Source organism: Pinus tabuliformis, chromosome 4_1 (genome assembly GCF_031772625.1).
Source record: "Pinus tabuliformis cultivar Carrire ecotype Pingquan chromosome 4_1, CPIR1, whole genome shotgun sequence".
NCBI lineage: Eukaryota > Viridiplantae > Streptophyta > Pinopsida > Pinales > Pinaceae > Pinus > Pinus tabuliformis.
Genome location: NC_142303.1, coordinates 673,260,587 through 673,275,265, shown reverse-complemented (window position 1 = coordinate 673,275,265; position 14,679 = coordinate 673,260,587). Strand labels below are relative to the sequence as shown.

Here is a 14,679-nt window from a genome sequence, read left to right as displayed (position 1 = left end):
ATCTAAAATAAATCATCATCCGCTGCAACAACCCTTTGCTACGGCAGCTCCCGTCATCAGCGTCAATCAAACCAGAATTCACATGAACAGAATCACATCCTGCGTTGGAGAAGAAACCAAAAAAAAATTAGAAATGGTAACCCATTAGGTCAAAACAATAATGAAAAAAGAGGCAAAAACTAAACCCTAGTTATTTACCTGTAGTTCCACAACGATTCATTCATGGTGTTGAGTTGTGCAAGTTGAGTAAATGTCGACGATTCATCCATACAACTTGGGAAAGCATTCAGAGAACGATGGGGAGGAGGGTGTCGGCTGAGGTATTGTTCTCAGCACCATAGTTCACCATAGAACATATCAAGGCCAAGAGCACGACATATATGAAACAACCATATCGAAAATCCATGGTTTCCGGAAGGTAGGAATGAATAATGGAAATGGTACACTCTAGTAAGGAGAATAGAGATTTATAGCCACATGATTCTTGTTGTATGCAGTTAGAACTTTAACCTTGTAAGCTTTATGAATGGGAAACAATTTCTCTTGAGAATGTGAATGGGCAACGTTTTGAATTTCATCTGGACATGAGTTGGAAACATTACAAAGGATGTGAACTGGAAATAGTTTAAGGTTTACCTAGACGTGAGTTGGAAACATTACAAAGGTTTACGTGCAGGAGTTGGAAACGTTACAATATAATTGCTTAATTATAAACTACAATTGACATGTGGTCAGAGTATATGTTTCAGAATATGAAGAGGCATAAGTGTTGTTCCTCTTTGATCCACCTCTTTTAGGTTAATATTTTATAATTTTTTTAAATACATTTCTCACTAATGAACATACGTGGTTATCAACAAGAGGCACAGTAAATTTTTAATCATGTTTTGTAAAAAATTAATTTAAGTATGGTTTAAACATGTGATCTAGACATGCAAGAAAGTTACTGTTGTGAATTTCATTCATTGATTTATTGACGACTACGAAAATATACTGGCATCTTTCAATTCAGGCCATCCGATTAAAAAGATTAATTAAGAAAATGATTAAGTTGTCGATCTTGATAGGGGGGATGCCTATCTGTGTAACTAGAACAACTAAAATTACTTTAGCCAGAGATTTTGTCAGTATTGGCAACGGTTCAGTGAAATGGTGTGTTGGTTCTAATGAAAATTTTAAGGATGGAAAATTATCTTGAAGTTTAGAAACATTGGCAAATCTCACTAGTCCTTAATATACGAACTATAAAATGTTTATTGATGTATTTGTAAAATTATTCAAATTTATAATGATTTTATATATACTTTGTATACAATGTTGGTGATTTTTAAGGCAAAACAATTTTATATTGTAAAATTTGGGTGAATCATTTTTATAAAAAATAGAATTTGGGAACCTTTTTTTAGATAAATCATGTAAAATTAACCCAGTTTTGAATGTTAGCTCTTAATATTTTCCATGATTGATTCATAAGTATGAGGTCTGAGACATGGGTTTCCCAAGTAAGAAGTCCACAACGAAGAACCCAAAGAAAGGTTGAGTGTCAGTTCCCAAGAGGTGGACAGTGCGTTCCCAAGCAAGAACGAAAGGAAGGTCCCGAGGTAGAGATAATAGGAAAAAAGTCAAAACATTGTAGCTAGATACGGTTAGGGCACTTATTGCTTGATCGGATGAGGGGACGGATAGGGTCCCACTACCTCAATACCTTTGAGCATCTCGTTGAACGATTCCTCATTTATTTCTGTTGGGATCACGATTATCGTTACACCAAAACCCACAGGTGTTAGTAAACGGACGCATCACCAGAGTTAATGGATCCTCGAGAGGCGGTTAGTCCATGTCACGAAACACATGGGGAGTGCTGGATTTTCCAATGCCCAACAATCTCCCCCCCAGCGCGAGCCGGGTGTGATTCGAACTCGAGACCTTATGTTCTGATACCAATTGTTGGGATCACGATTGCCATTACACCAAAACCCATAGGTGTTAGTAAACAAACGCATCGCCAGAGTTAACGGATCCTCGAGAGGCAGTTAGTCCATGTCACGAAACACACGGGGAGTGCTGGATTATCCAATTCCCAACAATTTCAAAATTCCAATATTTCCACTCCATATTTAATAGTGGCTGTTACGAAACAACCTCACAAAAAGATAGAAAAGATAGATCAACGCCTTAGAATTTAGCCTCTTCGAGGGGGCAACCTCCTTTAAATTAGACAAATGAATGATTCTTTGATGATTCAAATGAAAAAACCTCTTTCTATATTTAGGAGTCTAAGGAATCACAATATAACCCAGCCGACCTAACAATAATAATACAAAGGCACCAAAATAATAATAGAGGGATTCTATGGGGCACAGTAATAACAATATGGGGACAATAGAGGAACAACAATATTAATAAGGGATACAACTACAATACTAATGGGGTAATCACTAGTATTATAGAGACCTAACATGCCCCTCTCCTTCAAAAAAGTGTTTTCCTCAACGCTTGAGTAGTTCTGGATGCTTCTTTATAAAATTCTCATCCTCCCATGTGGAATCTTTAGCAGATAAGTTCTTCCACTTGATGAGATACTCTGAAATTGATCGATTTCATAGCTGTCGAGTTCTTGTTTCTATGACTGCTTCCGGTTCCAATATAATTTTTCCTTCCTCGTCAAGTTCTGGAAATATTGTTTGAACTAGGAGCTTGTCACCTATAACCTTCTTGAAACATGAAACATGGAAAACTGGGTGCACTCGAGAAGCTGCAGGGAGCTCCAATTTGTATGCCATAGTACCAATCTTTTGCAACACCTTGTACGAACCATAATACTTTAGTGATAATTTATTATCCTTCTTAGCTTGCTTGAGGGACATTTGTTTATATGGTTGTAGCCGTAGGAATACCCAATCACCTACATCAAAACTTCTAAATCGCTGCGATGTTGATCTACCTGTTGTTTCATTCTATTCTGCACCAACATGAGGTTATCCTTTAAGAGTTGGAGGACTTGTTGTTGATGCTCGATATGATGTTCCACGTCTTGAAACTTAGAATTTTCTCTTAAATATGATGTGATGGATAGTGGCTGATATCCATAAAGTGCCATAAATGGGGTCATTTTTGTCGCTGTATTGAAGGAAGTGTTATACCACCATTCAGCCAAAGGAAACCATTGGACCCATTGTGTCTGTTTATCATATACAAAGCAACGAAGATATCCTTCCAAACATTTGTTTACTATCTCAATTTTCCCTTTAGATTGAGGATGATAAGATGAGCTATGAGCTAACTGAGTACCAAGAAAAGAAAAAAAAAATTGTCCGAAAATTTCCAGTGAAAATGGGATCTCTGTCACTTACAATAATCTTTGGGTTTCCATGTAGCTTTTGAATTGTTTCCATAAATGTAGTAGAAACTGTAATGGCTTTAAATGGATGTGATAATGCACAAAAGTGTGCATACTTGGTAATTCTATCAATTACCACCATGATGACACTCTTTCCCTCAGACTTGGATAATCCTGTGATAAAATCCATTGAGACCTCCTCCCAACGTTGGCTTGGAATGGATAAAGGTTGTAATAGACTCGGGGTCTTAATTGTTTCAACTTTATTTTGTTGGAAAACCAAACATTCTACCACAAACTTTTGAATATCAAATTTAAGGCCATCCCAAAAAAATTCCTTCTTAACCCTGTGGTAAGTTTTTAAAAATCCTGAGTTCCCTCCTAAGTGAGAAGTGTGCAATTACATAAGAATATTTTGTTTGAGTTGGGAATTCTTATAGAGGTATAAGCGATCTTTCTACCATAACGAATCATTTTGCTAGCTAAATGTATCAGATGTACTAGAATCTTGTTGTAACTTTTGAATAAGTGCCCACACTCCTTCATCATTCTTCCATTCCTCCCTTGCTTCGTTTATCCAATCTGGTTGGATAATAGAAATGGTGCACAACAATGCTTCCACATCCTCATCCTTTCTTGAGAGTGCATCTGCCACCACATTTTGATTCCCTTTTTTGTAGATGATTTCAAAGTCATAACCCAACATCCTTGTGACCCACTTTTGTTGCTCTTCAGAGGATAATATTTGTTCTAAAAATTACTTAAGGATATCATGATCCATTTTTACCTTGAAGTGTCTTCCCATTAGGTAGGGTTGCCATTTCTTAAGTGCATGTAGTATTGCCAACATTTCCTTCTCATAAATAGCTTTGTGTAAAAACTTTCCCTTGATTGGATGACTTTCAAAAGCAATGGGTCTTTCATATTACATTAAAACAACACCAATTCCATTTCCTGAAGCATCACATTCCACAATAAAGGTTTTTGTGAAGTCCGGTGTAGCTAAGACCGGTGCTTGGCACATTGCCGCTTTAAGATGTTCAAAGGCCTTTGTTGCTTCTGGAGTCCTTGAAAATGCATCTTTATTCAATAATTTCGTTAGATGTGCTAATATTCTCCCATAATTCTTAACAAACTTGTGATAATACCCTGTTTACCCGAGAAATCCTCGCAGATGCTTTATGGATGTGGGGATTTTCCATTCCTTAATGGCTTTAATTTTTTTATGGTCTACCTTAACTCCTTCATGAGATACAGTATGACCCAGATATTCCACCTCTTGTACTCCAAAGAAACATTTGGATCTGTTTGCATATAATTGTTTCTCCTCCAATAGTTGTAGCAACCTGTCAACATGTTCGACGTGATCCTTCCAAGACTTGTTGTAGATTAGTATATCATCAAAAAATACTAACACAAATTTTCTAAGGAAGGGTTTGAAAATGGAATTCATCAAACCTTGAAAGGTAGAAGGTGCATTAGTAAGGCCAAAAGGCATGACCAAAAATTCATAATAATCCTCATGAGTTCTAAATGTTGTTTTTGGAATGTCTTCAGTCTTCATTCTGATTTGATGATATCCTGAATGAATATCCAACTTGGTGAAGTAAATTTATCCATGCAATTCATCCAGTAATTCATCAATGACAAGAATGGGAAACTTATCTTTAATAGTGAGCTTGTTGAGCTCCCTATAATCTGAACACATGCACCATGATCCATCATTCTTGTGCACCAATACTACTGGAGCAGAGAAAGAACTTTGACTAGGTTGAATTATACCTCCCTCTAGTATTTCTGCAACCATACGTTCAATTTCACTCTTTTGGGAATAGGGATATCTGTACAGCCTGATGTTTGGAGGAACACTTCCTGGAATCAGATGAATAACATGATCATTATCACTAATAGGTGGGAGACCTTTGGGAGTCTCAAATACCTTGGAATGATTGTCCAAGACATTTTGGAGATGCGGAGAAATAGATGATTTCGATGTGGAAACACCTAGCGAACATAATTGTGCAATTACACCTCTTTGTTCCTTTTTTAGAAGCTTTGTCATACCGTTAGAGCTAATTATCTTTCCCGGTTTCCCTGCAATACCCCTTAATTCAAATTCCTTTCCTTCCGCAGAAAATTTCATGAAAAGTTCTTGAAAATTAAAAGCTATTGTACCCAAGGATTGTAGCCATTGGACTCCTAGTACAACATCAGCACCTCCCATTGGAATGGAAAGCATTGGGCTAGTCAATACATATTTTCCCATGGATAGCTTGATATTATGGCACTTTCCAGAGAAATTTATCGTTTCTCCATTTGCAACTATCACTTGACACTCTAGTGATGGATATAGGAAGCAATTCAATTATTTTTCTATCTTACAATGAATAAAACTGTGGGTACTTCCTGAATCAATCAACACTATTACCTTTTTCTTCTTGATTTTTCCTTCTATCTTGATGGTTTGAGAAGTGGTAATTCCAACCAATGCATTACAAGATATGGTCGAATTCATTTCTTTTTTATCTAGGCTTTGTTCCTGGAGCATATCCTCTTCTTTTAACCTTTCTTGCTCATTTTCCTCTTCCTCTTCACAATATATGTAGAATAATTTCTTCTCAGCACACTTATGACCTTTAGTGTATTTTTTATCACAACTGTAACAAAGCCCTTTTGCTCTTTTTTCTTCCAATTGTTGTGGTGTCAACCTTATAGGTTGTGGAAGGCTAGGGGAAACAACACTTCCATCTTTATAGTTGTGAGTGGTATGCTTCCTAGTTGCCATAATTTTGCTTTCCATTTTTCTTGCTAACCTAAATGCCTTCTCTAATGAATCAGGTTCCCAAAGGCGAACATCATGTTGGATATTATCCTTTAAAGTCCCTATGAACACATCAATCCTATGCTCCTTTGGAAAAAAATTTACCCTTATGTTCAATTTTTGGAACTCCTCAATGTGCTCCATTATTGAACCCTTTTGTTTGAGACTTATCAATTGGCTAAAAAAAGTGTTGCTTTTTGTATCCTCATAATGTGTTGTCAATCCTTCCGTAAAAATTGCCCAACTGATAATTTGTTTACGAGAACAAAGCCATTGATACCATACAAACCGATTTGGTTCCAAATATAAAGTTGTAATACATACCTTTGTGTGTTTTGCACATTATTGAGATCGAAAAATTGCTCCATCTGTAATATCCATGTTGCGGGATCCTTGCCATCAAACTTCCTCATATCGATTTTTGGAATATGGTGGGTCTTCGATCCAACATTGGAGTCTATGAAATCATGATTAACATTTCTTTTGTTCTTATCATGAGTTTCCTTTACTACCCTTTCACCATTAATAAGTATTTCTTGTAGAAAATTTGTCAAATCTATCTTCAAATCTTCCATGCCTGTCTTCAAATCTGTCTTCAAATCTATCTTCAAATTGTCCACCTTAGCTTCCATGTCATTCATCTTAGCTTCTACATCTTTCTTTAAACCATCCATCTTAGATTCTATTACTTTTTGTGTGAGTGACATTTGTTGCACTTGGTCTCGTAATTTTGATATATCATGTTGCATTTCTTCCTCTTCTTCATAAGTCATGCTAGAGCTTTCAGGTTGTGTACTAGGTGTTTGCATTTCTTTCCTTGGGGCATCAGTTACCGATAATAATTCTCTACTATGCCCTTTGAATTCCTTCAAAATAATTTTTCAAGCCAAGCTTAAGAAAAAATTTAAAAAATTCTACACACCTTTTTTCACTTTGTAGGAGCTCGATATTGCCTATGATGTATCTTTGTATGTTTGGATCATCCAGTTCTGAAATTGCGACCTGCAGTAACCCTCTGTGTCCTTTTTCCAATTCCACCAGTCTGATCGAATTTAGATTCTCCAAGGCAGAGTTATGCACAATCTCCCAAGATGACCTGATTATAGACTTTTTCAGAAGAGCGACTTGTAGGAAGTGCCACGTGTCACTATTTCATCCTTAGGATCTGAAAAATATATATAGGAAACTAAAGTCCATCCTCTTTTTGTAACTTCTTACTAAATTTCAATCTGATTCTCAAAACAAAAGTTATGACTATTTTCCCCAGGTCACCTGTTTGGAACGTAATTCGGGAGTCTGCAAAAATGTCAACATCCTCAGATCATATCTCTGCAAATATAGTGCGAAAAGCTCTGAAATTCGGACCTATGGTTCAGAACGATTTCTGCCCAAATGGGTTTCTTTTTTAGCATCTGAAACATCGCAGAAAAATTGTTATAGCGCAAATTCCACGACGACCTGTTTGGAGCAGCGAAACCCTAGAATTCAAAGCTCTGATACCAAATGTTATGAAACCAGCTCACAAAAAGATAGAAAAGATAGATCAAAGCCTTAGAATTTAGCCTCTTCGAGGGGGAAACCTCCTTTACATTATACAAATGAGTGATTCTTTGATGATTCAAATGACAAAACCTCCTTTCTATATAGGAGTCTAAGGAGTCACAATCTAACCCAACCGACCTAACAATAATAATATAAAGGCATAAAAATAACAATAGAATGATTCTATGTAGCACAATAATAACAATATGGGGACAATAGGGGCACAACAATATTAATAAGGGATACAACTACAATAGTAATGGGGTAATCACTAGTATTATAGGGAACTAACAGTGGTTGTCACACATGTTTTCCTAGATTAAATCTCTTGAAATTATTTCCAAACTCAACAGGGACTACCGCTGCTTGCAACGCTTGTTTAAAATATTATTGATGTATAACTTGAATATTTAAAATATGGTTGCTAGTTTGTATTTAACATTATGCTTGGAAATTTAGTAATATATATAGTTTGCATTTAACCATTAAAATTTACCGAGTTTACTGTTTTGAAATCTAAATCAATATCTGAAATACAAAGGTTAAATCAAAATTTGTAATAAAAAAGTTAAAATAAAATGTATAAAACAATGAAAAGATAATAAATTGTTTTAATTCTAATCTTTTTAATTTTAGTAATTGTTTTGATTTCTCTTTTTCATTAATTTTAATATTCAATTTAAATTAGATAAATGGTAAATTGTAATCCTATTAAGTAAACGTATAAACATAAACACGAATAAATGCTATTAGATTATGAGTAAACATTCCAAAATATACTCACATCATTAACTCTGCACTATAAAATTGAATTAATTCTTGACTACGAAATTGAGTTCTGTAGACGCCACGTAATTAAGCTAACGTAACCAAAAACTCAATGACTTAATTCAACTTAAACATCTTGTCGAGAGTAATTAGGAAGCATGGGAAACTTATGGGTTATCCTCCGAAGGAACACCGAACTGCCCATCAAATACTGAAGTTTGTAAGTAGCTAAGCACTTTTTGTGCTTTTAAAATGTGTAAAATCGTAACTCTTGCATAACCCGTAATGCCAAATACATATTGTCACCTCATGAACTTGTGTTGAATTTACTGCATATATTTGGGTTCTGAATCTTGCATGACGAGTAATGAAAAACAAATGATTGTCGGCTCATAACTTGTTTTGAATTTAGTGCATATGTTTGATAAGAGACAAAATTCGACATGCTGTCCAGCGGCAAGATTGTGGGAAAAGACAAGAAGAATTATGTACATTGTTAGAGCTTTTGCACCTAACTTGCTATATATGCTAAATGCCAGGGCAAGAGCCTCTAAAGTTTTGAAACTTTCAAAATTTTAATCATTGGGATTGCATGACTTATGTTTCACCAATATGTCATTTAACACTAGTTCATTAATTCTTCTTTAATGAAGAGGTTAGTGTTCATTGGATTATGGAATGGGTAAGAATTACTTATTAGAGTTAATCTTAATTATGTGGTAAGGCGTTCTCCTTTGAAAAGAAGTCTCTCTCATGTTACATGTGTTGTTATGAGACGTTGATTTTGATGTTAGATGATTCAAATAATCTCTGATATCGAATTGAAAAATACAGGAATTTTCAGTTACAATTCGGTAGGAGCATCTTCCTCTCATTTGGGAGCCTCACATTGGTTGTCTATGGTGTCTTTAGAAACTAGTCGACCTAACACTCACTTCAGTTTCTCATTTGGAGTGTTTGTGATGGGAGGGTATCACTCTACAACTCCATCTATTAACAATAAGCTCGTCAACGATCCAATGACCTCTTCTTCTTGGGATTCCAGGTTATTTGTGACTGCCTTGATGCCACATCCACTCAGTGACTGATTCTTTACTCCATCATTCGTTCTCAGGTACAATTTCTGCGTTGATAGGGTTTTCCTTTCCATTTTTAGAAGCGGTAGTTTCCCAAGATTTTCCTTTCTGCTTCACAAGCTTGGAGGCAGCTGGGGTTTATTTCCTTTACTAGGTAATTTGTTAAATAAACCCTCAATAATAGTCACATGGTTCCCACAAAATTCTCTTGATTAATAGTTCAAGTATATAAATTGTCACTTTCAACCACTTATTTGTTGATTATAGGCACACACTTGCTATCGAGTTTACCAGAAACATGTTGTATCAATAACAGTGCACTATGTTCCTAATACTAGTCACAATCTATGGTTAAATGAACGGTGTACAACATACATGAGATACTGAAACTTATAGCAATGAAAATGTCAGTAGAACAAGGATCTCTCCATGTAAGAAAAGCTTGAATTCTCTCCCCCTACATATCAAAATCACCCAATACAGTTTGTATCCTTGCAACCAAAATCCTTAATCGATCATATCTCATTGTAACAATTTTAAAAGACTCAGAGATCTGTAATGGATCACATTCGTCATCAAGTTCGTCGTGATCAACGACATTTACATGGGAAATTCATGTATCCATGTGCAATGGCATCCTAGGCCAAAATCTATGGGGCCATTCACGAATGAGAAAAATGTAGAAGACAACTATTGGTACAATGAGTTCTGGGTACCAAACCAGGACAAAGAAGTGGAAACACACTAAAATTATTACAATGGGATTCCTCCACTGACATATATCATCAACCCATTTAGAAACAAATGTAACTCCAAAGAGAACATTCATAATTCTGAACCAGTTAGCCTTACTTCTCCTCTTGCTCCACATATTAGACTCTGTATCCAACATATATTTCACTAATTCCCACCTTAAAGGTGGCTTAGCACGAGCTTATTTCAATCCAACAATCTTCATTGTTCTGTTTCTTAACATGTCCTACTGACTTAGGCTCAAGGGATGCAAATAATTCATCTTAGGAAGCAATGACTAAGAGTAAATATGAACAACATCAAGCAAAGAAGAGAAAGAAACATGCATTTCAAGTTCAATTTCTCCCATTTTTTCACACTAGAAAGTTGGAGAACCAACAATGGATAAGAATTTCTATAAACTCAATTTCTTTCCAGTGTTGAAATGTGAATCCACACTTTTCCAATGAGAACATCTTTGAGTGATGAAGAATTCTTATCTGAGTTGCTCATGTAGATATGCCAATTATCAAAGAACCCTAAGGTTAGAACAGTGCATGGGTCATAAAATTCCCCTGCAAATTGCTCATTCTAGCTTGGGTCAAATCTATCAATAATTTTTCTCATTCTAACCCATTTTTCCCATAATTTCCTAGATAGTAGGCATCTCTTGTACCTCTTCCTCCTTTGGTTTTCATAGGTGACATGTTTTTGGCTCCCTAAATTCCCAATTCATGAACATCTATACATGGTTTCCATAGCTCTTTAGAAGTTGGCCTTAAATCACTGCTTGAATGGGCAACCTCATCCATTACATGATATCCCCAATCAAAACACAAGCGTAGATGAATTCTTCCTTGATACTTAACATTGGGTTTTCCATTTACTTTTTCTCAATTGAACCACCATGAGCTTATCATACGGTAATCTAGTCTCGTTTCAATTGGATTTAGTGCAACTCTGGTTCGGCCTAAGTGCTCGACATCCTTGTTACCAACATTACTAGGTCGATCCTCAACCAATAACATAAGTTGTTCCTTAAATGGTTCAGTTGCAACAAAGATCAAAACCTCATTCCAAAATGGGATTGATAAGGTTCTAGAATTAGAAGTTCTAGTCCTCAAAACCTATATACCCAACTCCACCCTCACTTTGAGCTCAGGAAAATTTGTCTTTTCAAGAATCTCAAGTCTTGGGCTTCAATTACATTGACCCTTAGATACCATAATTTGGGGATAAATATACTTTTGATCTTGTATTCCTGATACCTCCTGTATCAGACTGCCAAGCCTCTAGGAATGTTACATCTGCCTTTGTTCCCATCCAAACTGCAAGCATAATATCACCTTTGACTCTACCATCAACTTCCAACCTAAACCATGAAGGTGCCAAAGAGTTGTCTGGAGGAACTCTTGTTGGAACCTCCAAGAGATCAAAGCAGATTCCCCCAAGGAATTCATCCCTTGAATTGCTTCCATCCCATACAAAAATCTCCATGGTAGGAGCTGATTGAAGTGTGTCTTGGCCCAAAGGAAAAGATATGGTCCCATTCAGGATATGCGATGTTATGAAATTTTCGTGTTCGAAAAATTTCACCTCCCACTCTCATTTTCACAAATAGATCACCTACATACCCTATAACAAACCAAATATTTCAGACCCAAAATTAAACTTACCAAACTATAAACTATTCCATGAGTGTTTTTGAGAATGGAAACTCTCACATTATGCCTAGATTTTAAGCAACAAATGCACAGGGACAATAATTTAGTCAACTTTCTTAGCTCTATGGAGTCCTTACCATGCCACAATTCTTACCAACATAATGAACATCATTGCATCTCTAAAGAATATCAAGCCAAGAAAATACCTATAATTTAACTATTTGGGAACAAGAGTTTGAATCATTCAACATGAACTGTATTAACTAAGAATATTATTTTCTCGAAAAATAAACAATGAGAAACCCCCTAAACTAGAAAATTCCATCTCTCACGACATCTCTGGAAAATTTACCCATGCTCATATATTTGAAATATTGTCTTGAAGTGACTAGTCTGGTTCCCTATGGAGATCAAAATTCATCACTAATTTGGACACTAACTACAATCTATTACAATTAAGTTGAAAACTCCTTGCAAACTGAATTTAATTTTCTGAAGATTGCTAAATATCATTAATAGAGGAACCATCCTAGTATACAAGATTTCTCTATGCATGGCTGAATATTTTTATTACAATATAGTGTGAGAATAAATCTCAAAATAGAGCATTACCTGTAGAATTTCTGGATGGAAGTGCTCTTTCCTTCACAATTCTTACAAAAAGACATGCCATTTTCTCAACCAAATAACAAGTATGCCTCTTGTTGTGGCCTGGATAAGAATTGCCCAAATCCTTCATGAGATATTTTGTAGTCATGATTGAGGGTTGGGCCATGGTTGGTCTCTCCAATGATGCATTGCTACTGCTACTAGGTGATCCACTTTTTATACTTCTCGAGGCTTCGTAGCTGTTTCAACAGTCTTATATTCTGTAGGTGGAGGTGATTCAACTTGTGCTGCTTTTTCTATTGGAGCTTCCCCAGAAACTTATCTCTTCCCAAAAAATGACGACGTCTACCTGTAGTTCTTTTCTTATCATTGCAAACCTCGATTTCCAGTTCCTCATGAACCATTGTTGATGTATCACTTATAGTAAACTCCAATTTCTCATTTCAAGTAGGATTCAGAACCTTATACTTCGTCATTGTACGTTTTTTATTTCCACAAAAATCAACCTTCAAAAATGGACTTGTTGATCCCTCTCCATCCTTTGGCATGAGGTTCTTCGCATCTCGCACCTCCACAATTACTTTTGTTGTCATCATTCTTGTAGGGCACACTTACCTATGTGATCAAAACATAGGGTTATACATTAATAGAGCAGGAGTTGCTACAATTACTCTTCTATACCAATCTTAATTCTTCTTTAGTCCTATGTACCTTTGCAAATTTTTCCTAGAAAATTATAAAATGAACTCTGAAATAAATAGTGGAAAGAATGCCCATAAAAAATGCCCTACCATAACTAAAATACACAAGTCTTCTCTTAGAAAGCTCAAAAAACACCCAAATCATCTTACTAGGGATAATCAATCCTAACATACCAGATAACCTAAAATACTATGTATTAATAGTTCAAGTATATAAATTGTCACTTTCAACCACTTATTTGTTGATTGTAGGTACACACTTGCTATCGAGTGTACCAGAAACATGATGTATTAATAACAGGGCACTACGTTCCTAATACTAGTCACAATCTATGGTTAAATGCACTAGGAAACCACTGTGGAATAATCAGGCATTTATATCTTGGTCCAGGATCCAAAATTATTGTCAAGTGAACCATCAATATGCCAAATGAAGAAATGTCACTAAGACCCTTCTCAATTCTCTTGAAGGGCATTTAGTTCATGGAGAAATTGTTGCTTTCAAGTAAAATTTTCATATATTTATAACTAAATTTTGTAGGATTTGACTCATCGGAATGAGACTCACAGGACCCCGATCGAGTTATATTTAACACACCCCTATGACATCCAGAAACGTATCCTAGAGAGGATTGTTGAGCATGCTTTGAGGATGACACCAATAATCCTGAAAATGATCTTCTGAGGCCTTTTAATTAATAAACCAAAAGCTTCCTCACTTCACCTACTCTCACTCGCCATGTATTTCTCTTATTTCGATCGTGGAAGCAACTTGATCCTTCTTCTTTCTAGGCCTCTTTCACTTGCTCCTCATTTTTTAGCTTGTGAGAGGATCCTGAGTATTTGAATCTAGCCGGTCGCGACCAATGAAATAAAGGAAACAAAACCAAGGACGTTGACACCATTCATGATGAAGATTATCCAAAGGAGGAGCAATAACGGGAAGACGAGATTTAAAAGAATTTTTTTACTAATTTTCAATTCTGTGCCGAGAAATTTCCCATTTTCTACCTTATTCTTCCTATTCTTCTTATACATACCGATCATGAGTCGAGTGTTTGGAATGAGAATTCCATTTTGTGCAGTGTATTCTTTCATGCGACTGACTGTAAACACATTTAACACAGTCCAACCATAAATACTACATGTCAAAAATAAAAGGCAAGCAAATGCAAGCAGACTGTATATTCACATGTACAACCAGTCAAAGCAACCACATGTCTTTGTAGATTGTTTACAAAGAAATTAAATGCAACTTAACATTGAATCTGAATTTTATTATCAAAATCATATCATCATCATTATTTATCTATGATCTTCCTTACGTGTTTTCTTTGCAAGATGATGTGGTGAAAATGAATAATAAGTTTTAATACAAATTTCAAGTATTAAGAAGAGATATTCTCCAAGAGCCCAGTGATTGCCT

At 35.7% G+C, this 14,679-nt stretch overlaps 1 pseudogene; it reads right to left on the bottom strand.

Moving 5' to 3' along the window:
• Positions 1 to 9,881: 9,881 nt before the first annotated feature.
• Positions 9,882 to 12,718, bottom strand: LOC149177897 (FT-interacting protein 7-like; annotated as a pseudogene).
• Between the last annotated feature and the right edge of the window lie 1,961 nt (positions 12,719 to 14,679).